We start from the raw sequence: 26,342 nt of genomic DNA, 5'->3' as shown, positions 1-26,342 counted from the left end.
GTGGTGCATGCCTGTGGTCCCAGCTACTTGGGAGGTGGAGGTGGGAGGATTGCTTGAGTACAGGAGTTTGAGTCTATAGTTAGCTATGATTGGGCCACTGCACTCTAGCCTGGATGACAGAGTGAGGAAAGTATTTAAAATGTTCATCAACTTTGACTCAATTTCACTTTAAGGGTATATCCTTAAGAATCAATTTGACAAGTTATCTTTTTATAGTTCATAAGTGTGATGATTGGGTTTTTATGCTGTTGTGTGTGATCCCCCTCCCTCAAACCTTGTCATGATGTTGGCACATTACCCATCTGATGTTAAAAAAGAATCAACTGGACAAGGAAACAAAGATATTCAAAGTAATGTTATCTGTAATACAGATTGGAAATTGTCTTTGTAGGTTGTTGAATAGGCAGTAAGCAGAATAAATTAGCATATACCTTTCCATTAAAATACTATGCAGGCAGGCTGGGCACAGTGGCTCACGCCTGTAATCCCAGCACTTTTGGAGGCTGAGGTGGGTGAATCATGAGGTCAGGAGATCGAGACCATCCTGGCTAACATGGTGAAACCCCGTCTCTACTAAAAATACAAAAAATTAGCGGGGCATGGTAGTGGGCACCTGTAGTGGACAGAGCGAGACTCAGAAGAAAACAAACAAACAAAAAACTATGCAGGCAGTAAAAACAAAGATATAGGTTCACATTTCTTGTCACTGAAAGGTGTTCTCAATATTTTGTTGAAAGAGGATTTATAGGACATTATATTAATAATAGTTCTAATATTAAAAATAAATACCATATTTAGTTCACCGATGCGGTCTAAGTGCTTAGAATGGAGAGCCCAATAAATATTTGTTAGGTGAATGAATATATTGATTGCTTTATATGCCCCAGGGATTGTTCTAAGAACTGTATTTTTATCTTCTAATTTATCTTTACAGTACTCCACGGAGGTAGGTCCCATTACCCATATATTATAGATGAGGAGACTGATGCTCAGAGAGATTAGGCAGATTGCCTAAGGTCATAAAGGTAGTAAGTGACAAGATTTGGTTTTGAATGATCTGATTCAAAGCCCATGTTTTCACGTATTTTTGTTTTCTATTATTTTTATAAGTTGTGCATAAAATGTCTATAGCAAGTTATTAGGTTGGTGCAAAAGTAATTGCAGTTTTTGCCATTAAAAGTAATAACGCTGGCTAATTGTGACCTAAGTGATCAGATTATAGGGGCTGGGTTTCCTTTTTCCTCTTTTGTATATAGATTTTCATGTTTCCAAAATGAACATGAGTTCTTTCTGTAATAAAATACCTACATTAAAAAGAGCATTTTTGGTTAGTTTCACCACCACTGACAAAAAGACATTTATGGGATTTTTCTTTCTGGAAAGAATGAATCATTTCCTTGCCATGCTATCTCAAAACACTGTTCCACATCTATTTTCTGCTCTTTTTACTCTCTTATGGTAATTATTGTTTCAATGCTGTTCTCTCCAACTTGACTAAGTTGGAGAATATATTTTATTTATCTCTGTATTTTTAGGGCTAATACAATGCCTGGAGCATCAGATATATATCCAAAAAGATTTATTTAATTAAAAAAGAATCTTAAAATAGTAAAATCAGTGTTTGTCATTCCATTTTTCTTTGCCCCATTCCTCGTGCAGTAAAATATTTTGTGTTTGTTCCCAGGTTCCGCCAAGGCAGAGCCGATCTCCACTGCCCTTTATCTCCTACCGCTAAGAGCAGTAGCCAGTAAGTGTAAAATAGCCAGTAAGTGTAAAAAATCAAAACAAAGCATTTTCCTATCTCTCCAATGGAGTAAAAGCAGTGAAGCCCAAATAATGCTTAGTTACCAAAAGCCACGCCAGGTGGCTAATCGAAAGGGTATTGATTTTAGCCAGTAAATAGCCCTTAATATAGTTGGAACCCAGGTTGAATATGCAGCTTGATAATTAGCTAATAAAGCAAACAAGGGCTGGAGAGAACGTGGCGCAGTTGGATAAGCAGCAGCCCATCATCCAGGAAGCTCGCCTATGTCTAATACCTTCTCATACGAAGGACTCAGGTTACCTTCAGGACTTTGCAGCCATTAAATAAGGGGAAAAAAAAACTATAAACCTATCATAGAATATGAGATATAAGTAAAAGCAGTTGTAAATGTTTTGCAAATATTACATGCAATAGTAATGTTTCCTGAAGACAGATGTTGCAATTTAATAATCTTAAGTGAGGAGGTTTAATAACTATTTTAGATCATCAGGATAATGTTTAGTGTTCTAGGATAATTATTAAACAATTCTCAGTTTGTTAAATCATCTGATACTCCAGACAAATCCATAGCTTGGTTATTTCTCATATTATCCTGCAACTGCTCAAGGACACCTTAAAGTGGTAGAGGCCAGTCAGGAAAAGAGAGAGAGGAAGGCCGGGCACGGTGGCTCAAGCCTGTAATCCCAGCACTTTGGGAGGCCGAGGCGGGCGGATCACGAGGTCAGGAGTTCAAGATCATCCTCGCCAACACGGTGAAACCCCGTCTCTACTAAAAATACAAAAAAATTAGCCGGGCGTGGTGGCAGGTGCCTGTAGTCCCAGCTACTCAGGAGGCTGAGGCAGGAGAATGGCGTGAACCCGAGAGGTGGAGCTTGCAGTGAGCCAAGATCACGCCACTGCACTCCAGTCTGGGTGACAGAGTGAGACTCCGTCTCAAAAAAAAAAGAGAGAAAGGAAGAAGAAAATCAAGGATAAAGGGTCATAGAGCTAAGGAAACAGATTAAAATGAAAGGACTTAGATCACAGATGGCAAATTTGAAGACTAGATGTGAGCTTTAGCATCCAAATGCATTATATCAAAACTGCACTGTTTTTTGTTTTTGTTTTGTTGCCTTTTTAAGGTTTGGCTGCTAATAATTTCTTAAAGTCGAAAAAGTATCTTACACAAAAATCCCAGATTTCCAGTTTATTTTGAGAATTCAGAGTATTTAGTAACACTGGGCTTAATTCTCTCATGACAACAATGGACAAAAGCTTTGTAGAGGCTGCTACTTTTATTTATGCTAAAAATTTTGATTATGAACATCTTAAAGCTTATTGTAAATTAGAAAGAAAAATATCTATTCATCTACCTCTAAATTCAATAACTTAATACACTGCCATATTTATTAAGAACAGTTTCCTACATAACACCGATATTAACACACTGAAAAAAAACACTGTAATTTCCTAATGCCATGTTTACTCAGTTCATATTCAAATTTCCCCATTGTTCCTAAAATGTCTCTTATATTCATTTTTTGTTTTTGTTTTTGTTTTTCTGGAGATAGGCTCTTGCCTGTCACTCAGTCTGGAGTGCAGTGGTGTAATCCTGCCTCGCTGTAACCTCAAACTCCTGGGCTCAAGTGATCCTCCAGCCTCAGCCTCCTGTGGAGCTGGGATTACAGGTGCATACCACCAGACTTGGCTAATTTTTTTATTTTACATTTTGTAGAGACAGAGTTTCACTGTGTTGCTCAGGATCATCTTGCTTTGATCTCCCAAAGTGCTGGGGTTACAGGAAAGAGCCACCATGCCTGACCTGCATTTATCTTCTTTTCAAGCCATTATTCAATTAAAACACATACTTTGTATTTGATTATGTCACTTAAGTCAGTTTTACCCCAGATCAGACCCTCTCTCCCTTTTCTTTTCTTCTGTGACAATGTCATTGAAGAGGAATCAGTTGTTTTGTTGACTAGAATTTATACCTAATGGGTTAATTAACTCAGGTTAAGTATTTGGGGCAAAAATCATCTAGAAATGATGGTGCAGACTTCATATTACATCGCATAAAGAGGTGGGTAATTTCTGGTTTTCCTAGCTGGTCACAAAAAGTTTGATACCAGGTTAAGGTTGAGAGCCAACCCCTCTGGATGTGGCATGCTTTCTCCAATTTGCCACAGTCCCCACCACTCCTTATTTGTTTTACAATAGCCTAATGAACTCACTTTACCTTGCCTGGGAGGCATATGTGAAATCTGACAGTGAATACTATAGTCTGGGTGTGTGATAAAAGTATATACTCCTTGTATTAGTTCATTTTCATACTAGTGTAAAGAACTGCCTGAGTCTGGGTACTTTATAAAAGAAAGAGGTTTAATTGACTCACTGTTCAGCATGGCCAGGGAGGCCTCAGGAAACTTACAATCACGGCAGAAGGTGAGGGGGAAGCAAGACACCTTCTTCACAAGGCAGCAGGAAGAAGTGCCCAGCAAAGGGGTAAGAGTCCTTTATAAAACCACCAGATCTCATGAGAGCTCACTCACTGTCGTGAGAACAGCATGGGGGAAACTGCCCACATGATTCAATTACCTTCGCCTGGTTTCTCCCTTATCACATGGGAATTATAATTCAAAATGAGATTTGGGTAGGGACACAAAGCTTAACCATATCACTCCTGTATCCCTAGAACAATAGAATAGTGCCTGGTACACAAGTGGTGCTCAACAAATACCCATTGAAAGACTGATGTTAGAACCATCTAAATTAGAAACACCTGGAAGGAAACAGGATGTGTGGAAGATTTTGCAACCCATGTTCCTGAACTACATGTAGCTCAGAGAAGCCTTTTGTCCTTATATAGAGAGAGCAAACTGGAGAGGCTGCCAGCTCTAGGGAATGTTTTTTTTCTTTGAACTGGAAAGAAAGGTACAATCCCAGTGGAGAAATTTTTTTTAAAAAAGAGGAAGAATAAATTTAAGATTCTGTGGCAGTCAAAGGTTTTTGTTATGAATGGCCCAATGCAGATTGGGCTTTCCAGAGCAGATATTGAGATGGAATATGACATGCAGGTGATTTATTAGGATTAATACTTCTGAAAGGAAGAGGGCAGAAGCAGAATTGGGCAGAGGGAGAAATTGGATTGTGATGCAATCTCAATCAACCCCTGAGGGAGTTCTAGAGCATATATGGCCCATCAGAGTTATTTTCCAATTATCTGGCTGAGTCTCTATATCCCAGCCTCATTCAGTCAAGGATAAGAACTAACTCAGCAAAGGAATGACCTTGACTGAGGCAGCTTTCAGCAGTCCAGACAAATTCTGAAGGAGCTGGCTGCTGAAAGCCACTTACTGAAGATGCTTCCAGGAGCTGGAGATATAAGTTCTGCTTGAAAGAGGAACTGAGTGGTATAGCCATCTGTCTGCCTCGGACCCCACATTTAAAATTCTACTCTTATCTCTAAATGAGGCTGTGGAAATAGTTACCGAAGTATTCTTTTGCTAAGATTAATTAGTTGACTAATTGTAAACACTCAAATTATACTGTAATTTTTTTCAACCTTGTTTTAGTATTTATTTGTTAGGAATCTCAAAAAGTACAAAACAAAATGGTCCAGGTATCTCTCAAATTTTACAAGGCTCTGGTATTGCTTGAATGTCCCACAGGATACAAAATTGAGCCCATTTACATGGTTGTAAATTGCTTTGGCATTCTGAATTAAAAACATCCTACAAATGTCAGTGATGTACTGAAGATCTTGCTCTAGAAAGATAGATTGGCATTAGTGCCAAAGGGAAATAAATGGAGAAAGCTGTATTAGTTTCCTATTGCTGTTATAACAAAGTGCCACAAACTTGGTTGTTAAAGCAATGGGAATTTATTGGTTGAGAGTTCTGGAGGCCAGAATTTGAAAATCAGCATCCCTAGGCTGAAATCAAGGGGTCAGCAGGGCTGCACTCCTTCTGGAGACTCTAGGGAGAATCCATTCTGTGTTTCTTCCAGTTTCTGGTGGCTGCAGGCCTTTCTTGGCTTGTGTCTGCATTACTCCAATCTCTGTATTCATGGTCACTCTGTCTTCTATTCTGCTGTGTGCATACAATCTTCCTATTACTTTTCTCTTTTAAGGATATGTATGATTGCATTTAGGGCCCACACCCATAATTCAGGGTAATCTCTCCATTTCAAGATACTTAATCACATCTGCAACTCCCCCCCTTCTCCCCACTGCTGGGCCAAATAAGGTAAAATTGACAGGTTCCAGTGATCGGAATTTGAATAACTTTGGGGAGGCCATTATTCAGTCTACCACAGTGTAGCTTCTCAGTCTTTGCTTTAGCTCTCATTAGGCTGCAGACTATTTGCTTTCTACCTACTGCAACAGCAGGAACCAAAAGGACACCCTATGTAAAGTGAAAGGATACCCTATGTCCAGGGTAGGCCTCATGGTGAAAAAACTAGAATTTCAACCTCCAGCATTTTGAGACCCACTTTAGGAAGGCCACCTTTGTGAGGGCAGGACTTTTGCTGTATTTCAATACTATAAGAGCACCAGGTTGACAGTGAAGAACACAATAAAAATTGCCTTGTACCACATTTGACTATTGAAAGATATTTTTTAGAATACACATTACTCTAGATTTACTAGAATAAAAAAGTTTCTAGATGCCCTGACACCAGTTTGTAGCTATCTCTCATATGTCAAATTGTCTCATTCTCAGAAACTTGGCTAAGAGTTAGGCAGGAAGGGAACAGGATTATTTATTTATAGTGTGGTCTAGAGAATTTTTAAATAATACACTTCCCAGTAAATTGTAAAATTTCTCCTTGATGGATGTTACATTTAACCATTCTCTCCTTCTACTTTATGCTTCCCTAAAGAGCTCTTTCAAAAATGAACTTTAATTTGTAACTGAAGGATAACAGAACAAAGATTCTCTACTTTCTTGTCTTCTATTTTCAGGCTTTATATGATGATTTTGCTGATAGAGGAGGAATGAAGGAGATTTGCTTTTCAGGCTGAGGAACAGCACCTGTTACCCTCTGGCCTATGCTCCGTGTGTGTAAAATACTCTCCTCTTGGCTTAGCAGAAATTAGGTCAATGCCTACCTGTTTCAACGGTAAGATACAACATCCTCACTTTAAAGCTAATCATGTACAGACATAAATCCTGTCTGTTGCTATTGTTATGCTGTTTTTGCTATTTAAATTCATTCATTTTCTTTTTTTAAAATCATATTATAACATTATAAACAGTGGTGAAGTTTATTTTAAGCATTTACTGCTGAGATTTAAACCATTTCCAGGTTATATAAAATGTATTCAGATGTGGGACTGAACAAATCTCCAGCTTCTTGGGTTATTTACTGTTGGTTCAGTTACCTCTTTCACTAGGATGATAACTAAGCTTTACTCTGAAAAGCTCAATTCTCTATTTTGTTTCAGCTCCCACATCAGAATTTAATACTTATTCACGCTCTCTGCAAGAGTTTCTTGGGACATTTCTGCTTACCCACACTTTCCTGCTGTTATTAAATAGGAGGCTATGTTCCAGAGACAACATTATTGAGTTTACATCATCAAAATTTATAAAAGCTAGTTTTTAGTGCTGCCCTGTCCCAGGGACAAAGTGGATTCCTGTTTAGGGAAGGAATACACATTTCCTTTACCCTCAGAACCTTTAAATCTAAGTAAGTTTCTTGGTGCCACTTTATATTGATGCTTTAGACATTTATTTTAAGAATACATTCCCAGTTCTTATAAAGCAGAAATAAAACTTAAAGTACCCATTTAAAAATATATTTAGTATTTTTATTTCATCTTTTCAAGGATCATATATTTTCACTTCATTCTTGATCCTAACTCTTTCAGAATCACTGACATGGAAAGATTTTCTGTTGGATATTTTTAGATGTCTATAACTCTGCTGTTAATAATTCATGTATCAAGTAGGTGGAGATCTACCAAATGAGCTGTTCTTATCTTAAGATCCTAAAGTGATTGGTCTGATCCTGCTCAAGGATTTAAGATTTTCTTGGACAGCACTGCTAATCTTTCAGATACTCTATATTCGTTTTGTTTATTGGTAAGTAATAAACTTGTAGTCTTTAATTTTTGGTTAACTTCTTCGTGTTTGCAACTATTGTTAACAACGGATACGATTATGTTAGATGCATATATAACATAACTTTCTAATTCACGTAAACTACTTAAACTTTACCCAAATTAAAGAATATAATGAAAAAAATATGTGAACATACAAAGCTCAGAACAAAGTGTTTTGGCAGGATATGCTTGTGATTTAGGGAGGAAAACTGACATTGGTAATAGTTCTATTGACAACTTATATACCAGGCATTTTACAAATATTATCCCACTCAATCCCAGTTTGGCCATCTGGTAGGTGTGGTGTCTTCAGCATATTACTTAATAGTTTTGTACCTTAATTTCCCCATTTGGTGGAATGAAACAAAAGAAAAAGAAACCCAGAAAAACAAAATACTTACATAGCTATGCTGAGGATTAAGGATTACATCACCTTGTTAAGACTAGTGCCTGAGATAAAGTAAACACCATATGAATGTTTGATATTAACATCCTTCACTGATAAGGATACCGAGGTTCTGGAAAGCTAGAGAACCAGACCATGGCTGAAGAACTTATAAGAGATGACTTGAGCTCACACAGTGTTCTCTATACCAAGCAGTTTCTCATTTTAGTCTTGGCTTCATGTTTAGCTAATGTTGTAATACCGCTGAGCTTTGGTTTCGTTTTTTAGAAAATGAAAGTGTGGGGTTAACATTAATAGCCCAGTTCAATTCTAGTATTCCATACATTTTACTTTGAGCTTTGGTAACCAATGAACACTTACCTGGCTATGGGGAAAATTTGTTTTTCTCTAGAAGTGGGTAAGGACTAAAATAATTGGCTCTAGACATGTGGTGGGCATTAAAAGTACATGGTAGACTCATCACTGGAAGGTGCCCACATAGTGGGAAAATGTCAATCCCAGAAGCTGCGTTTAAGATGTCTTAGTAGCAAGTAGCCTACTCTCCAAGTTTGGGAAGGAAAAAACTTCTTGTTCATTTTGTTACACTAGGATATAGGTGACAACCTAAATTTGTCTGACAACACAACAAAAACAAGATAAATGAATGGTGGACCAACTTAGGCTTCTGTAAGACAGGAATGGGTGAAAAAGGGAAAGCGTTTCAGATTTTTGTGGCCATATGAGGATGAAAACCCATGACTGTCCTTGAGTTTTCTTAGGCACAGGAGAAAGGAGTTAGGTGGCACCAAAGTTATTTGACACCAAAAATCTGAAAGACAGTAAACATAGTTTCATTCCAAATGCTGAGTCATTCTTATGGGGAAGAAGAGAAACACTTAAGACTCTCACTTCCCTGAGGCCTTAGTCTTCACTAGATTGCCTTCTGCTGAAATAATTACTTCATGTTTTAAGATTTGGTTATGGTCATTGTTTCCTTTCTCATACCCCCACTTAGTCTTCCTACACTTTTAGTTTTAAATCTCTGTATTTGTTTGATTTGGTTTTAATACTATAAGCAAAAAGGAAGCAGTAGCAAGTGTTTGTTGAGAAGGGAAGGTTTTTGTTTTGTTTTTTTTTTAATATTGTCTGTTGAGCTAGCATAGTAATTATTGAGAGCAATTCCTAAATTAATGATTATCTCCCACTTCCCCATGAAAGTATCTTAATAATGAAAAGAAAATGCTTAGGCATATAGGAAATTGTGTTTCTGTTACATTGTCTAATCAGCAACCAAACCCTTTCAGTGGAATTCTTGTTATATTAGGAGAAAGACACAGGGCTAGAGATAGGGAGGCAGAAAGCTACTTAGATACTTATAAAAAGAATTGTCAAAATGGCTTTAAAGTGTTATGTATTAGGCTAGAAAGAAAAATTTGTTATTATATTTTATTCTCTTTAGAAAAGATTCATGGAATAAATAGGGCATAGTGTTTTATTTTATAAGTGTCTGTGAAATCTGTGTTTTTTTTTTTTTTTTTGGAGATAGAGTCTCGCTCTGTTGCCCAGGCTGGAGTGCAATCTCAGCTCACTGCAACCTCTGCCTCCCGGGTTCAAGCAATTCTCCCACCTCAGCCTCCCGAGTAGCTGGGACTATAGGCGTGTGCCACCAGACCCGGCTAATTTTTGTATTTTTTAGTAGAGATGAGGTTTTACCATGTTGGCCCGGCTGGTCTTGAACTCCTGACCTCAGTGATCCTCCTGCCTTGGCCTCCCAAAGTGCTGGGATTACAGGCGTGAGCCAACGTGCCTGGCCAGTATCTGTAAAATCTTAAAAGAATGATCATAAACCTCTACATTTTGAAGTTAATATTCATTAAAAATTTTTAAATTTCCATTTTTATTTTAGATTCAGGGGCTACATGTGTAGGTTTGTTTCAAGGGTAGATTGTGTGGTGCTGAGGTTTGGACTTCTACTGATACCATCACCCACATACTGAATGTAGTACCCAGCTGGAAGTTTTTCAGCCCCTGTCCCCCTCCCTCTTTTTGGATTCCCCAGTGCCTATTCCCATCTATATGTCTGAGTGAAACCATGATTTAGCTCACACTTACAAGTGAGAACATGTGATACTTGGTTTTCTGTTCCTACATTAGTTTGCTTAGGGTAACGGCCTGCAGCTGCATCCATATGCTGCAGCTGCATCCATGTTGCTACAAAGTGATTTTGTTCTTTTTTAGGGCTGTGCATTTTTAAGAATTAACAACTTTGAAAATATGCTCTAAATAACTTATGCTCTAATTGCAAGTCAGCAATGTTTTATTGGAGAAAATTATCTACTATACAACAGTTTCCTATTTATTTTATTCAAGTCAATAGTTGAGATTAGATGTGTGTATGAAGAGTGGGAGAGTGGGAACTATAGAGCAGAGGTGCACAGTCTTGAAAAAGAAGATTCAGAGTAAATTGTATGCTGATCAGGTGAAGCTTCCTTCCTTGTCTGTGCCCATTGACCCCACTCCCATGCACACCTTTTTCCTTCTGTGTCCTTCCTGAATCCCACCAGATGCCAACATCCTTCTGCTGTCCTTTGGTTGTTGTGGGCCCCAAATTTGGCAAGAGGAATCATGTCCAGTGCTCCTGACTTTTCTCTATCTCCAACTATGTCCTACCTCCTATTCTCTACCTCCCCCTGTATCCAAATCAGACCCAGGGGCTGATGGTCATGGGTTATTGATATAAGAACTGAATCTTATATCAGTTCTTGGCTTGTTAGTGAAGCCGCCTTTGCAAAATTATGACCTAGACAGTGAAAGAGATCTAACTTAACCGACTCCAACTTGTTTCTAACCTACAAACTGTCTTTGTTCATTCCTGGGCGTAGGCTGAACTAACTTTGGGAAAAACTTAGTTTACAGCTTATAGTTTTAACAAAGATGGTAACAGCCCTTCCCAAAGCAGACCTCCCTCTTGCCTGGGGACTAGATTGCCTTTGTAAGACTAACAGCCATAAAAGATTAGAAACTATGGTTAAGGAGTCATTCTGACCCTCCCTAAACTGCTCCTAAGATCAGTGCTTGAGATATTTTGCAGACCTTGCACTTGACGGATCAGCTGGTACCACCTAGATCAATAAACTGACTCCTCTGACCTTGTGGCCCTCCACCCAGGAACTGACTTAGTGCAAGAAGACAACTCCAGCTCCTTGTGATTTCATCCCTGACCAATCAGCACTCCTGGCTCAGGGGCTTCCCCCAACCTACCAAAATGTCCTTAAAAAATCTGCTCCATGAATGCTCCGGAGTCTGATTTGAGTAATAATAAAACTCTGGTCTTCTGCACAGCTGGCTTTGCGCGAATTACTCTTGCAATTCCCTTGTCTTGATGAATCGACTCTGTCTAGGCAGCGGGCAAGGTGAACCCCTTGGGCGGTTACATTAGCTAGCAGCGTGACTAGGACTAGTGGGGAAAATAATCAGCTGACATAGTATGGATTAGACCAGATCGCTCACCTAAGCATTCTTTTCAAATCAAGAAACACTTAAACATCGGTTATATTCAGGCACTATGCTAGGCACTAGAGTACAAAAGTGAGTAACTGATGGTCCCATTTCCCAAGCACTGAACTGATCTGGGATAATCGGTGGGAAGGAAATCCAGGACTGGCACCCAATTCAACCAGATTATTCCTTTTCTGGGTAACATGTTGCATTTCTAGATAAATGATTAGGGTTTGAAAAAAAATGATAAAAATATTGGTTTGATTTATCAAACTAAAGAAAAAACTGAGGCATACTTAATATAACCAGCCTCATGATGTTGCCCAGTCACAAGTAAGTTTTTATTTATTTAATTTTTTTTTTTTTTTTTTTTTTTGAGATGGAGTCTAGCTCTGTCGCCCAGGCTGGAGTTAAGTGGTGCCATCTCAGCTCACTGTAACCTCCGCCTCCCGGGTTCAAGTGATTCTCCTGCCTCAGCTTCCTGAGTAGCTGGGATTACAGGCGTTCGCCACCACGCCCGGCTAATTTTTGTATTTTTAGTAGAGATAGGGTTTCACCATATTGGTTAGGCTGGTCTCGAACTCTTGATCTTGTGATTTGCCCACCTCAGCCTCCCAAAGTGCTGAGATTACAGGCGCGAGCCACTGCGCCCGCCTGGCCACAAGAAAGTTTTTAAAGGAAAAGAAGAGGCGGTTTCCAAGTTGTTTACCAATAATTTACATAAAAACAACAAACTATTGATTGCCTATAGATTGTTCTTCGTATCACGAATTCCAGGAATATGAAGATATGGTTGGGTAGTCAGTCATGAACAAAATGCCTTTAAACAATCGCCCCTGAGCATGAGTGTGGGGGTGCAACTTATGCCCATACTCGAGGTCTCTCTGGCCCTGATAAATTTTGCATACCTCACATTGCTCAAATGCTCTGAACTATTTTTCTTTTCTCAATTACAATTTCTTTTTTCTGGTTGCTCATTAGATTCAACTGGGGGGAGCTTTTAAACCGTGGTTCTCAAACTTTAATGTGCATCAGAACTATCCCAAGGGCTTGTTAAATCTGGGTAGCTCAGCCCCAGCCCCAGAGTCTATGAATCAGGTCACTGGAGTACAGTTTCTATCAAGTTCTCAGGTGATGCTCATGCTGCGGGCTCCAGTGACTACACTTTTAGAGCCAGTTTTAAAATACAAGGGCTTGCAGATCCCACGTCCAGACTGATTCATTGGACTTGGGGATGGAAATCTGGCATTCCACCCCTCCCCGCCCCCTCCCCCCAATTTTAATGTGTCCAAGGGTGAGAATCATTGCTCCTCTGTGGACTATGGATGGTTCCCTGAAGTTACTGAGTTGGGGATTTAATAAATATATGCATTCCTCTGGGTCAACTACAGGAATTCTGCGGTATTTAAGGATATTAAATGAGTGACTTAATACTTTACTTAAAAAAATACCACTGCGTTTTTGGTTCACACTAATTCTCTTCCTTCTTTTGGAAAGGCATTTCCGTCCATCTCCTGGATATTTTCCAATACCACGATAGAAAGGTTATTAGTACAGCACCCAGGGGTCTTCGGAGCAAAGCTCTTAAAGAAGTGGGGTCCATCTGAGCCCCAACTCTGCCTTCCTTAGGTCCCCTTGGGCTTGTCTAGCCCTAGTAGTTCCAACAAGTGAGCTGGGCATGCTCAGTGGGCAGGGTCGTTTTTTTTTTTTGGGTGGCGGGGGGTTGCAAGTGGGAAGCCTGCGCCGGGGCTCTCTGCCTCCCCCCACCTGTATGAGGCTGGGTCTGGGGAACCTGTGCTCAGCATTCCACCCCCTGGAGCTTGGGCTTGGTCTCCCCTGCGGGTCCCTGCGCTGACATTCAGGCGGGGAGCCAGGAGGCCTGGCGCGCCTCCAGAGCCCGCCCGGGGAGCCGGGCGAGGGTTCTGGGCTCTGACGGCGGGGTCGCAGGGTCGCCCGCCTCCTGGACACGTCTGTAGGCCTAGGGAAGCCTGCCGGCCGGGAGGTACAGAGTAGGAGAAGCCAGATCCCGGGGCGGACAACGAGAAGTCATCAGGTAAGCCAGCCCCGCCAGCGTGCCAGCGGACGAGTGTCTCCTCTCCCGCAGGCAGATGGCCAGGGCGGCCCGCATGGGCGAGGGCACAGGAAATCGGACACCGCCAGCGTCTTCCCCAGCCTGGCCTAGCTCAGGCTTTCCAGTCCGCCAGCCCGCTGGCAAGGCGGGGCGGAGGTCTGGAGTCCGGCACCGCCGAGGCACAAAGCAGGAACTGCAGCCAGGGGCGAGGGCCCTTGCGTGTGGCGCTGCGCGACCCCACCCGGCGGCAAGACCCGCGTCCCCGTCTAGTCACGTTCATTGGGCCGCGGAGACCTCCTCGCTCGCCGCCCGCTGTTCGCAGCGCTTTTCCCTCCCACACCCGCGCCAACCCCGGCCCCGGTTCCCGCCCGCACTTCCGCGTTTCCCCGCTGGGCCGGAGGAGCCTGGGCCCGAGGTATCAGGGCAGGCGGTGGCGGCCTCGCCGCCCTGGCCAGCCCTCCGGGAGGGAGCAGGCGCGGGAGCGGGAGGAGGAAGTCGGGAAGAGGGAAGGCGGGGGCGCGGCCCGCCAGGCGCTCCAGTTACACCCGCCCAGCCCGCCTCGCTGCGAGCACCCGGGCCGAGGCTCTGATTCTGGGGGGAGGCCGACTCCACCCCGGCTGGAGGAACTGGGTGCTCCTTCCCGCTGGCCCCTCGCGCGTGAGGATCTATCTCAGGTGTGTGCTTCCTGGGAGACCCCTTCCCCCGCCCCTAGGATTCTAGCGGGGAGTGGTCCCTTTCTGACCCGGGCGAGTGTTCTGAGACTCCAGTCTTGCGGTAGGTAGTGGCGGGAAACGGGAAAGATTTAGAATTTCTTCCTACCAGCAGAAGATGGATTCGCTCTTCTCTAGGGTTTTGTTGTTTATATTTTGGAGGCGGCATTTGTAAAATAGTAAAGTGGCAGGACTTTTGGGGCGAGGGTTGGTACCCCATTGAAAGTTCATGCAAACTTTTAGCTTGTAGATGCGGCTAGTCTGATAAGGATTGTTGCTTCCTTCCGAAGCAAGAGTGAGAACGAGTCTGGAGGAGGGCTGAGGCTTCTTTGAGAAACTCAGCTGCTGGCGTGTGACCGTCCTAGGAGGAAATGGAAGGTGCACACTGATAACTTAAAACAGCCTCCACTCCCTATGTAGTAACTTCTACCAGCAAAAATAGATTTGCAAAGAGTGCTTTGGCAGGAAGGTGTAGCTGGGTGAATGAAGTGCTGCTCTTAGCAGATGGTCTCTAGTCTGGCTTCCACCTTGTGCAGTGGAATATTCACTCCCAGAAGAGTTCCAGAGTAATTTACAAACACAAATTCTTGCAAAGTGTTAGTGACATGGGCAACCCAAATCACACAACACATTATAAATATCATAGGAGGCAGCTATAGAAATAGCAGCTAGTCAACTTATACTTGTATAAATAGGTGAGGGAAGGAAGTTAGTGACAGGGAGTCTTTATTGCTAAAACAAAACTGTTAGTATTTTGCATGTGTTCCAAGTTTAAAGAGATGTGAAGTTTCTTTTTGGCGTGTGGAGGGTGCTGGCAGCTGTCACACTGGGCCCAGGCACTTCTTGGTAGCTACTGACCACTCTAGTCCCAGTCCTACAGTTCTTGCTGGCCACCACATGACATCTGGATGCCATTGCCCAATGGAGACCGTGTGCAGCCTGGGGAACCTTGTGATGTGGATGTTGAAACCCTCCTCTGTTTCTCACAGGGGTGTTATGTCAAATTACAACACTCCCTTGACTTTTACAAATCAACTCGTCAAATAATACAGCAATATCTTAATGAATAAATGGATAAATACGGGGTTTTGGGTTTGAGAACCAACACTGGATTCATTGCAACAGTCCATTCTCATAGTTTATAGAGTCACTTTATTTTATAAAGAAATGCGGCCGGGCGCGGTGGCTCACTCTTGTAATCCCAGCACTTTGGGAGGCCGAGGCGGGCGGATCACGAGGTCAGGAGATCGAGACCACGGTGAAACCCCGTCTCTACTAAAAATACAAAAAAATTAGCCGGGCGTGGTGGCGGGCGCCTGTAGTCCCAGCTGCTCGGAGAGGCTGAGGCGAGAGAATGGCGTGAACCCGGGAGGCGGAGCTTGCAGTGAGCCGAGATTGCGCCGCTGCACTCCAGCCTGGGCGACACAGCAAGACTCCGTCTCAAAAAAAAAGAAATTCTAAGCAGGATTAGAGCTCTGCTTCCTTCTCTCTCCCTCGTGATTCATTCAAAGATGCAATGGCTTGGTTCAGGAATTGACAAAAGGGCCACAGTGTTACCAATTGTTAGTGTTACCACCCCCTTTTAGTTTTTATTGTAACTATTTAATCTCATTGTAGATATTTTAAAAGATTTGATGATTATTGTGCATAACTCGTTGGCAAACTATTATAACTCTGAACTTATCCTGTTTGGTTGTTTTCTTTCATCTCTAGCATGTAAGTTCTATGAGAGTAGCAGGGCTTGTTCTGTCTTGCATACTTTCAAAACTCTAATGCCTGGAGTGGTGACTAGCTTGTAATACACCCTCAATAAATGTTTTCTCAATGAGTGACCTCCAATGCCTGGAGGGGTGACTAGCTTGTAATACACCCTCAATAAATGTTTTCTCAATGAGCGACTGAACTGTGGAACAAACTCCAGCTGAGGGTAGTTGCGGAGCGGGGAGCCAAAGACTTTTGGCCTTAGGTCATCTTTTAAAACTCAGCCTCAATTGTCTCATTGGCAAAATATGGATAATAAATGCTGTGACGTGTGTAAAATTGCTAGCAATGTACCTGGCAAGTAGTAGACTTCAAAAGACTAGCTTCCATCCTATATTTTTCCTTCTTATACTCAAGTAGGAAAATATGGGCAAAGAATATAGTTAGCTTGAAAATTTGGGCAAAGAATTCTTGCATGTTGTGCATGAATTATCCGTACACTTTTTTCGGTTAGTTTAGTGTGTTGGGATGGGGAGAGGAGAGGCGAGTTAGTGGTAGCTATGGTTATTAGAGAAGGGAAGCAATTTTCAGATCAGTATCTAATTTCTCAGTTTTAGTTTTTGAATGTGATGATGTTTCTGTTTAGGTTTTCCAAAGCTTGATTCTTTCTGTTTGTCAACACCTGGACTCATGGGGGCTATCCTAAGTGCAGAAACAACACTTCAGAAAGAGGACTAGAAATCAAATATATGAACACTAGTCTTCTTAAACGAAATTTTCTGTATTCTTGTGCAGCATTGTATTGTGTAATAAGTGCTAAATAAAAAAATAGTTATCCTCTTTTGAGAAGCTTACAGTTGTTTAACAAGGTAAAACATAGATGGAAAACAATTGGAGACCAACATAAGACCTTGTACCATCATTTTTCCAGTGGTAGGATGTTGGCCAGAACTGATGTGATTATGAAGGAAAAGGTTAATATTGGCTCAAGTGGTTGGAGACAGCTTCCTGGTGAAGGGAATGCCCCTTCAGTAACAGAGAGACTTAACATTTCCTGAAGACTATGGAAAAGATCACCTTTGTTTTAGGAATGTTTGCTATTGTGTACTTCATTGTACGAAAAAGCCAACATAATCGTGTACTTTCAAAAATGATCTTTCTGTTGAAAATTATATGGGAAATCTTCAGTAAAATTTTGCATATGCAAGAAATGAATACTTGTCACTATGGCTGAAGTTTAAAGCTAAGGATTGGCGTTAAAATGGTAACTCCTCATTCTTGTCCACCTTTAACACACTTGCTTAAAAATGTGTCAGATAGGCCAGGTGCAATGGATCACACCTGTAATCCCAGGACTTTGCTTTGGGAGGCCAAGGTAGGCAGATCACTTGAGCCCAGGATTTTGAGACCAGCCTGGACAACATGGAAACCTCATCTTTACAAAAAATACAAAAATTAACGAGGCATGGTGGCACGTGCCTGTAGTCCCAGCTACTCAGGAGGCCGAAACATGAGAATTGCTTGAGGCTGTCTCAGAAAAAAAAAAAAAAAAAAAAGCAAGCCAGGCAGACACAGTGGCTCACACCTATAATCCCAGCACTTTGGGCTGGGAGGCCTAGGCAGGCAGATCACCTGAGGTCAGGAATTGGAGACCAGCCTGGCCAACATGGCAAAACCCTTTCTCTACTAAAAATACAAAAATTAGCCAGGCATGATCGTGGGCACCTGTAATCCCAGCAGGAGAATTGCCTGAACCCAGGAGGCAGAGGTTGAAGTGAGTCAAGATTGTGCCATTGCACTCCAGCCTGGGTGACAGAAGGAGACTCTGTCTCAAAAAATAAAATAAAAATAAAAAAATAAAAAATAAAAATAAATAAATAAGTGTCAGATGGCCTGCCAGTTACTCTATTCAGTTTTGACAATGGGGTATATTTTATATATTTTTTACTTGGAGTATAAGGAGAAAATTATTAGTCATCAGGGTTGAGACCCCTTTCAACCCGCTAAATTCAAAATTGTTACTTGGGAGATAGAGAAGAACTGAATGGAACTAAACTAAGAAGATATTATTAAGTAAGTTTTAGTTGCTCATCAAAATACTTAAATAATTCCATCATGTCTTAAGACTTTTGAGATAAGAAGAAAACTTGGAAGTGGTATGTTAGGGGAAGAGGAAACTAATAAAGTGTGTTTTACTTTTCTTTGTTTTAGAATTGTTGACATGATGCATGAAAGAAATGTATGAGGAAGATCAAACTCAACTCCAAGTGAGAAAGACAAGGGCCAATGTGACTGCAAGCCAGGAAATCTCTAACAATTTTAGAATAGACTTCTTCCTGTAATATATGACCAGGGAGTGATCTCAGGAACATTTAAGAAAAAGAAAGGAAGAGATGTTGATGGTTTGAATACCTGAGGATGTTTAGATAACGATTATGGTCAGAATGTATCCAGAATTCTAATTTGTGTCCTGATGTGAATGTGACCATGTTGGTTTGTTTGTTTGTTTTTGTTTTCCCTTTGGCTTGTGTTCTGGGATTTGATCTCTCGTTAGAGGCTCTTACTAGTTCTTTGAGTTGTGTATTTCTTTCTATATCATTTCTGTGCTCTTATTTCCTATTTTTCAGTAGAGAATTTTATGTTCTTTCAAAACCAGATTTCTGATTCATGCAGCAAAAACATGATTCCTTCGGTTCAATTAGTTCACAAAATTAGTGGGAAAAATTGGTTAATAGATGTCTCTCCTTCTCAAGTACAAATGTATTGTGACATATTGTGATATAGTAAGAAAGATACTTGTCCCCAGTTCTGACTAAAGAACTTTTATGACCCTTCGAATCTCTGGAATGATGAGTGTCTTTTTCTACACTGCTGAGATGACAGGTGACTCTTGGTAGAAGCCTAGATAGCTTCAGGATGGGGATGGGAGCTGGTGCCAGAGGAACCAACTACGTAATTAGAGGGTTAGAATTTCAGCCTCACTCCAGACCTCTGGGGAGAGGAGAGGGGCTGGAAATCCAGTCAGTCACCAGTGGACAATAATTTAATCAATCGTGCCCACATCATGGAGCCTTCATAAAAACCTTAAATTTTGGAAAGCTTCTGAGTTGGTGAATACATGGAAGTGCTGGAAGGAAGGCATGCCCAGAGAGGGCACCCCTTCTCGCATTTCTTGCCCTGTGTACTTCTTCATCTGGCTGTTGATTTGTGTCTTTTTTAATACCTTTTGTAATAAACTGGTATATGTAAGTAGGCCTGTTGTGGTGGCTCACACCTGTAAGCCCAGTACTTTGGGAGGCCAAGACAGGAGGATAACTTGAGCTCAGGTGTTTGAGATCAGCCTGGGCCACGTGGAGAGACCCTGTCTCTACAAAAAATTAAAAAACAAACAAACAAACAAACAAAAAAACAACTAGCCAGGTGTGGTGGTCCATGCTTGTAGTCCTCACTACTCTGGAGGCTGAGGCAAGAGGATCTCTTGGGGCCAGGAGGTAAAGGCTGCAGTGAGCTGTGTTAGTGCCACTACGCTCCAGCCTGAGTGACAGAGTGAGACCTTGTCTCAAAAAAAAAAAAAAAAAAAAAAAGAACAAAAAAAAGTAAGTAAAGTTCTGTTAGCCATTATAGCAAATTATCAAATCTAAGGATGGGGTTGTAGGAACCCCTGATTTGTAGCTAAGTCTAACAGAAGTGTGGATATCCCGGGGCCCACTATTTTTGACTGGCATCTGAAGTGGAGGGCAGTCTCATAGGACTGAGCCCTTACCCTGTGGCTTCTGCACAAACTCTGGGCAGTTAGTGTGAGATTGAGTTAAATGGTAAAACATTCAGTTGGTGTCCCTAGATAGTTTCTTGGTGTGGAAAACCCATACATTTGGTGTCAGAAGTATTGTGACTAGAGGAATAATTTTTCTTTACATATGTATTGACAAAACTTAAAGACATTATTTGGGGACATCTTTTAATTTTTCAGGCAAAATGAAAGAATTACTTATGTACTGTATTTTTGACAGTGAGATACTGTCAAAATCTGGGTACTTTAGAACAATGATTGTTTGATTTAGATTTTTCAAGCCTTATATTTTTTGAATACTAATATGTCCTCTGTGGAATCTCATATTTGATTGTCCACATATATCCTTCTATAAAAGGGTTTAATATAGTGGGAACAACAAACCTGATAAGCTATGACAGAGAGACTGTTTTCTGAAATCAAGATTTCTAGAAGCTGCTACTGTCAAATGAGATAACCTCTGAGTATTACTTGGTGACAGTGGGGTGACATGCTTAGAATACTTTGCTACTTGTATCTGCTGATGACTACCAAGGCCAAGTAGAAACTTTAGATAGCCATATACATATGTGGAACAAAAGTTTATGTTCAAGGTAAACTTATTAGGAAAAACTTTGGTCAAGATTTCAAGAAAACATAAAATAAGCTTCTAAATGTACTTCAAAAGTGATGAAAATAATACAGTTCAGAGTACTAGGTTCTCAAAAGTTGTTTTCCTTTAATTTTAACTGAATGAAAGAAAGGATATTGGCTAAGTGTTGGCTCATGCCTGTAATCCCAGCACTTTGGGAGGCCAAGGTAGGAGGATCACTTGAGCCCAGGAGTTTGAGACCAGCCTGGGCAACATGTGAGACCCTGCCTCTACAAAAAATAAAAAATAAGCTGCGTCTGGTGGTGCATGCCTCCTACTTAGGAGGCTGAGGCGGGAGGATCCTTTGAGCCCAGGAGGCCGAGGCTGCAGTGAGCCATGATTGCATTACTGCACTCCAGCTTGGGCAACAGAGCAAGACCCTGTCTCAAAAAAATAAAAAAATAAAAAAATAAAAAATAATAAAAAGAAAAGATGTTTTATTTCATTGTGGTAATGCCCAGACTGCTTTGATCATGTCACTCTCTCTGCTCCACGCTTCCATGGATTACTCTGCCCTATTTGATCACGTTCTAAATATTTGTCTTGGAATTAATTCAGAGATTCCTTCATTCTCACCCTAATATTAAGGTGCTGTCCTTATCTTCTCTGTGATCCAGTCACATTGGACTAATTGGAATTCCCTAAATATATATTATTCCTACTGCTGTCCCTATTCTGATGTTTTTCCTTCTATTTCACTTTTTGAAATCCTAACAAACCTTGAGTACCCTGACCCCTGGCTACTAGTTTTATGACATTTTCCCTCACAGCCCCAGTCAGAAATGTCTTGTATATTTTCTAAACCCTTTAGCTACTCTTTTTATGCTACTCATAATTCCCTTATAGATGCTTGTCTCCTGTAATTATTTGCACACATGCATAATTTTCTTTCCTATGGAAGATCATGCTGGATCTTACACAGTTTTACAGACCTCACATGCCTAATCCAAGTGCCTTTCATGTGGGTGACACCTAGTAAGTAGTTGTTCATTAATGGTTGCCCAATAATTCAGTTATCCCTAATTCAAGCAATAAGTGATGAGTGTGCTGGGTGTGATTGGATGCCAGATACCACACAGGCAGGTGTATTTCAGGTAATCTATTCAACTGGATACTTTAAGCTTTATCTTTTTTTAGGCATCTCCCTCCCTACATATTTGGCAGTTTTAATCTTTTTATTTTTATTTCAAAATTTTTTTCCCTCTCTTAAGGTGCTGAGAGGTTTAATATCTTAAGGATATTTAGGAGAGGGAAGGGGCGAAGTGACATTATAAAAGGAATCCTTGAAGAAAATCAGTGGAGGAATCTACAAATAAGAACAGGAGGCCACTTAATGTGAGGCCACTTAATGTCCACTGAGGCCACTTAATGTCCACTGAGGACTCAGTGGAGGCCTCTTAATGTCCACTGAGGACTCAGCACCTCTGTCAGGACACCAGGGCTTCCTTCTCTTCACCAATTTCTCCCTTCCCCCTACTTACCCACCTAATCCAATCTCTTAAGAAAGAATCTGGAAAATGAATTCATAAAAAGATGACATAAAAATTACCTTGTCCCCCTTATCAAAGGTGTTGGATTCTATGGGGACAATGCGTTGGGGACCATTTATGTGGGCTAGGTCAAAGGTGGGCAGTGCCTACTTCTGAGCATCCCTGCAGCCACATTATAGCCACTCAAGTGTGGCTTTGGTCAGTGTCTGGACCTTTCACTTTTCTCCTCTGTCAAGGTGGCTGGACTGGATGAATTTGAAGTCCATGGAGAGCATGAAATGTTTATTTCTCTTGTCCTGCCTAAAAGGAAGCCAGTCATGGCCACTGGGTTCTGTTTGCCTCTGGACCCTGGCCTAGATTTTCCTTTTATTGCCTGGAGTTTGGGGTTTCCTTGCTCTCAGCCTCTCCAGGTATAGCATTCACATCTAGAGGCTGCCACATTCCTTTTATCTCTCTTCAGGATTATGCTCATAGGACCTATCATAACAAGTATATTTTCACTTTTTTCTTTCATTATGTTTGCTAGTATTAACCCCTTTTCCCCATCGCCACCCACCATTAAGTAGCTGGGATACTTATCTAAAAAATATAGATTCCGCAGGGGGCAGTGGCTCATGCCTGTAATCCCAGCACTTTGGGAGGCCGAGGCAGGTGGATTGCTTGAGGCCAGGGATTTGAGACCAGCCTGGCCAACATGGCAAAACTCTGTCTCTACTAAAAATACCAAAATAAGCTAGGCGTGGTGGCGGGTGCCTGTATTCCTAGCTACTCGGGAGGCTGAGGCATGAGAATTGCTTGAACCTGGGAGGTGGAGGTTGCAGTGAGCCGAGACCACGCCACTGCACTCCAGCCTGGGCAACAGAACAAGACTGTCTCAAAAACAAATACACACACACACACACACACACACTAACATAATTTTATTTATTATTATTTTTAAAGACAGAGTCTTGCTCTGCTGCCTAGGCAGGAGTGCAGTGGCACATTTATAGCTCACTGCAGCTTTGAACTCCTACTTCATGTGATTCTTCTGCCTCAACCTCCTGAGTAGCTAGAATGACAGGTGTGTGCCACCATGCCTGGCTAATTTAAAAAAAAATTCTTAGAGACAGTGTCTCACTGTGTTGCCCAGGCTGGTCTTGAACTCCTGGCCTCAAGTGATCCTTCTGCCTTTGCCTCAGAAGTGCTGGGATTACAGGCATGAGCCCCTGTGCCTGGCCAGATTCACAGAATTTTAAAATAGGAAGGAATTTAGCAATTTAACCTAACGTGGTCTTTTTCTTATTAATAATAAACAGCAATGACAAGTATTTATTAAGCAGTTGCCATTTTCTAGGCACTGTGCGAGTACTTTGTGCACATTTTTAAATGTATCAACAGTGAACCCTGTCATATCAGGGAGCAAACAGGCACAGAGAAGTTAAGGGACTTAAAGCCATGCATGTAGCTATTTTCTGGTATGGCAGAAACTCCCTTAAAAACTGTTTTAAAAACAATAGAATCGAGAGATAATCCTATTCCTATTTCTGTAATGTATTTCCTGACTTTTGCAACATTGTATTCCACTGCCCAACTCATTGAACTTTGCCATTTAACACTTACACTTCCTAATGCTTTACCTTGTAGTTCACCAGTTTTCACCAATGATGCTGAACTTGTTTAAATAGTTGCATACATAGCACAGCATGCCTATAATGACATTGCCTATTATTTGACTTGTAGGAATCCACGATGTTAAAATTTTCTTAGTCTTAATGGATGTAGAAGCAATGTGCAACTTGTTATCAGTCTTCTTTTCTACTCCTATACTTGGGTTTCTGATGGTTATTGTGAAAAAAAAAATGATTGTGTGTATTGGAGATGTATAAAAATGTGTGTTCTCCAGCCTTAGTCATGAGAGAGTTATTTTACCTTTTTCTACACAATACCTTTTCTATTTCTTGCTGTAGTTTTTTTTTCAAACTTTCAGCATTTTCTTTGAGTCTTTTATGTCACCCAGGCATTTCTTTATTAAAAGATGATGGTTAGTGGTTAGGGTAGGCTCAACTGTCATAACTGAAAGGCCTGAAAATAGATACAAGCTCAAGCACAAGTTTAATTTTTGCTTATATCATGGTCTTTGTTGGTGGATCACTTTCCTCAATGATTCAGGCACTCTGGATTCTTCCATTTTATGACTCAGCAATTCCTTAGGGCTTTCTTTTCAACTACAGCCAGCCAGTGGATGGTGAAAGGGAAAGGCAGGGAGCATATCTACTTTCTAAACACACAATCTTATTTTTTTTGAGATGAGTCTTGCTCTGTTGCCCAGGTTGGAGTGCAGTGGCACGATCTCAGCTCACTGCAACCTCTGCCTCCTGGGCTCGAGTGATTCTCCTGCCTCAGCCTCCCGAGTAGCTGGGATTATAGGCATGTGCCACCATGCCTGGCTAATTTTTGTATTTTTAGTAGAGATGGGGTTTTGCCGTGTTGACCAGGCTGGTCTTGAACTCCTGACCTCAGACAATCTGCCCGCCTCAACCTCTCCAAGTGCTGGGATTACAGGTGTGAGCCACTGTGCCTGGCCTTAAACACATAATCTTGAAATGAATGCATTAGTTCTGCTCATATACCATTGGCTGGAAGTCTGTTGTGTAGTGATACTTAGCTGAAAGGGAGATTGGCACATGTAGTCTAGCTGCAAGTCCAGGAAGAAGAGAATATGCATTTTTGATAACGACTTAGCTGTCTCCTTCACAGTGTCCTTGCCTTTTTTTTTTTTTTAAGATGGAGTCTGGCTCTGGCACCCAGGCTGGAATGCAGTGGCACGATCTTGGCTCACTGCAACCTCTGCCTCCTGAGTTTAAGCCTCAGCCTCCAGAGTAGCTGGGATTACAGGTACGTGCCACCACGCCTCGCTAATTTTTATATTTTTAGTAGAGACGAGGTTTCACCATGTTGGCCAGGTCGAACTTGTGATTTGCCTGCCTTGGTCTCCCAAAGTGCTGGGATCACAGGCATGAGCCACAGCACCTGGCCTTTGCCTTCTATTATTCTGAGAGAATTGAAATAACATGTCCAATCTTAATATTTTTCTCCTTTCCACATCATTTTTATATCTGAATCCATCAACCCCTCGTTAATTCTTGACTTAGGGGTGGTTATCCAAAGTTGATGCTTTCCCCCGTACTCTGGATCCCCCATTCCCTTCAGATGCCTTATTCTATGAAATTTTTCTGTGCTTACCTGCATGTATTTATTTGTTTGTTTGTGTTGGAGATGCTGAGATGCATTTCAAACATTTACAAGAATGCTCAAGATTCTCCCATTACAAAAACAAACAAGACCAATAACAAACATTGCCCCTGTGCACCATTCTGCCCTCTTGCTACCTGCTCTCTTTCTCCTTTCCTTTAAGCTGTTCGTCCTTAAAGTACTTTTTGTGCATTATTTTTCTACTTCTTCACCTTCCATTCCCTCCACACTGTTGGAATCTGTCTTCGATCTCAGATGAATCTCTCTCTGTCTTTTTTTTTTTTCCTGAGACAGGGTCTTATCCTGTCACTCAGGCTGGATTGCAGTAGGACAGTCATAGTTCATGGCAGCCTCGAACTCCGGGGCTCAAGCGATCCTCCTACGTCAGCCTCCTGAGTGGCTGGGACCCCAGGTTCAGGCCATCATACCTGATTGATTTTTACATTTTTTTATAGAAATGGAGCCTTGCCATGTGGCCCAGGCTGGTCTTGAACTCTTGTACTTGAGCGATTCTCCCTCCTTAGCCTCCCAAAGTGCTGGGATTACAGGTGTGAGCCTGGCCCAAATCTGTTCTTGTTATGATTATGAGTGTCCTCTTGACTGACAAATCAATGAGGTTTTATTACTTGAAATTTCCCTGATTCTTCTCATTCTCTTTTCTGTGAAACTGAGTTTTCACTAGGCTACTGTGACATCTTCTCTTGGATTACTCCTTATGGATCTCTTTGCAGGTTCTTTGCCTTGATATTGGAATTCCCAGGGTCTGTCTTTAGTTCACTCTCTTTTCTCTGTTGATGCTTTTTGCACCAAGTTCATCAATATCCCTGATTTCAGTCAATCCCAAATCAACATTCTTAGGCAGACTTATTCGCTGAACTCAGGCATTTCCACTTGCATGTCCCACAGTTGGGTCAGGACCCATAATTTCTTCCTTCTTTCCCATGCTATTCTTTCCTTTTTGACAAATGCCATCATCTTTTCT

General features: G+C 41.4%; 1 protein-coding gene and 1 non-coding gene across 4 annotated transcripts in view; both read left to right on the top strand.

The window, feature by feature from the left end:
- Positions 1 to 204: 204 nt before the first annotated feature.
- LOC115831074 lies at positions 205 to 308 on the top strand. Its single transcript, XR_004026620.1, has one exon. It is a non-coding gene; the product is annotated as a small nucleolar RNA U13 (small nucleolar RNA).
- A 13,090-nt stretch (positions 309 to 13,398) lies between these two features.
- The window catches only part of GPD2 (glycerol-3-phosphate dehydrogenase 2), a 147,912-nt gene continuing 134,968 nt past the window's right edge, over positions 13,399 to 26,342 (top strand). Inside the window, exon 1 of one of the 3 annotated variants that reach the window (XM_030795707.1) lies at positions 13,399 to 13,786. The gene's annotated coding sequence lies outside the window, so the exon portion shown is untranslated. Of the gene's footprint in view, positions 13,787 to 14,074; positions 14,479 to 26,342 lie in introns of those variants that run through there. The other 2 variants (XM_030795709.1, XM_030795706.1) reach the window with 2 other exon arrangements.

This window comes from Nomascus leucogenys, chromosome 17 (genome assembly GCF_006542625.1).
Source record: "Nomascus leucogenys isolate Asia chromosome 17, Asia_NLE_v1, whole genome shotgun sequence".
Classification (NCBI taxonomy): domain Eukaryota; kingdom Metazoa; phylum Chordata; class Mammalia; order Primates; family Hylobatidae; genus Nomascus; species Nomascus leucogenys.
Note: the sequence above shows the minus strand (reverse complement) of the source record. Positions and strands in the feature narration are given on the sequence as shown.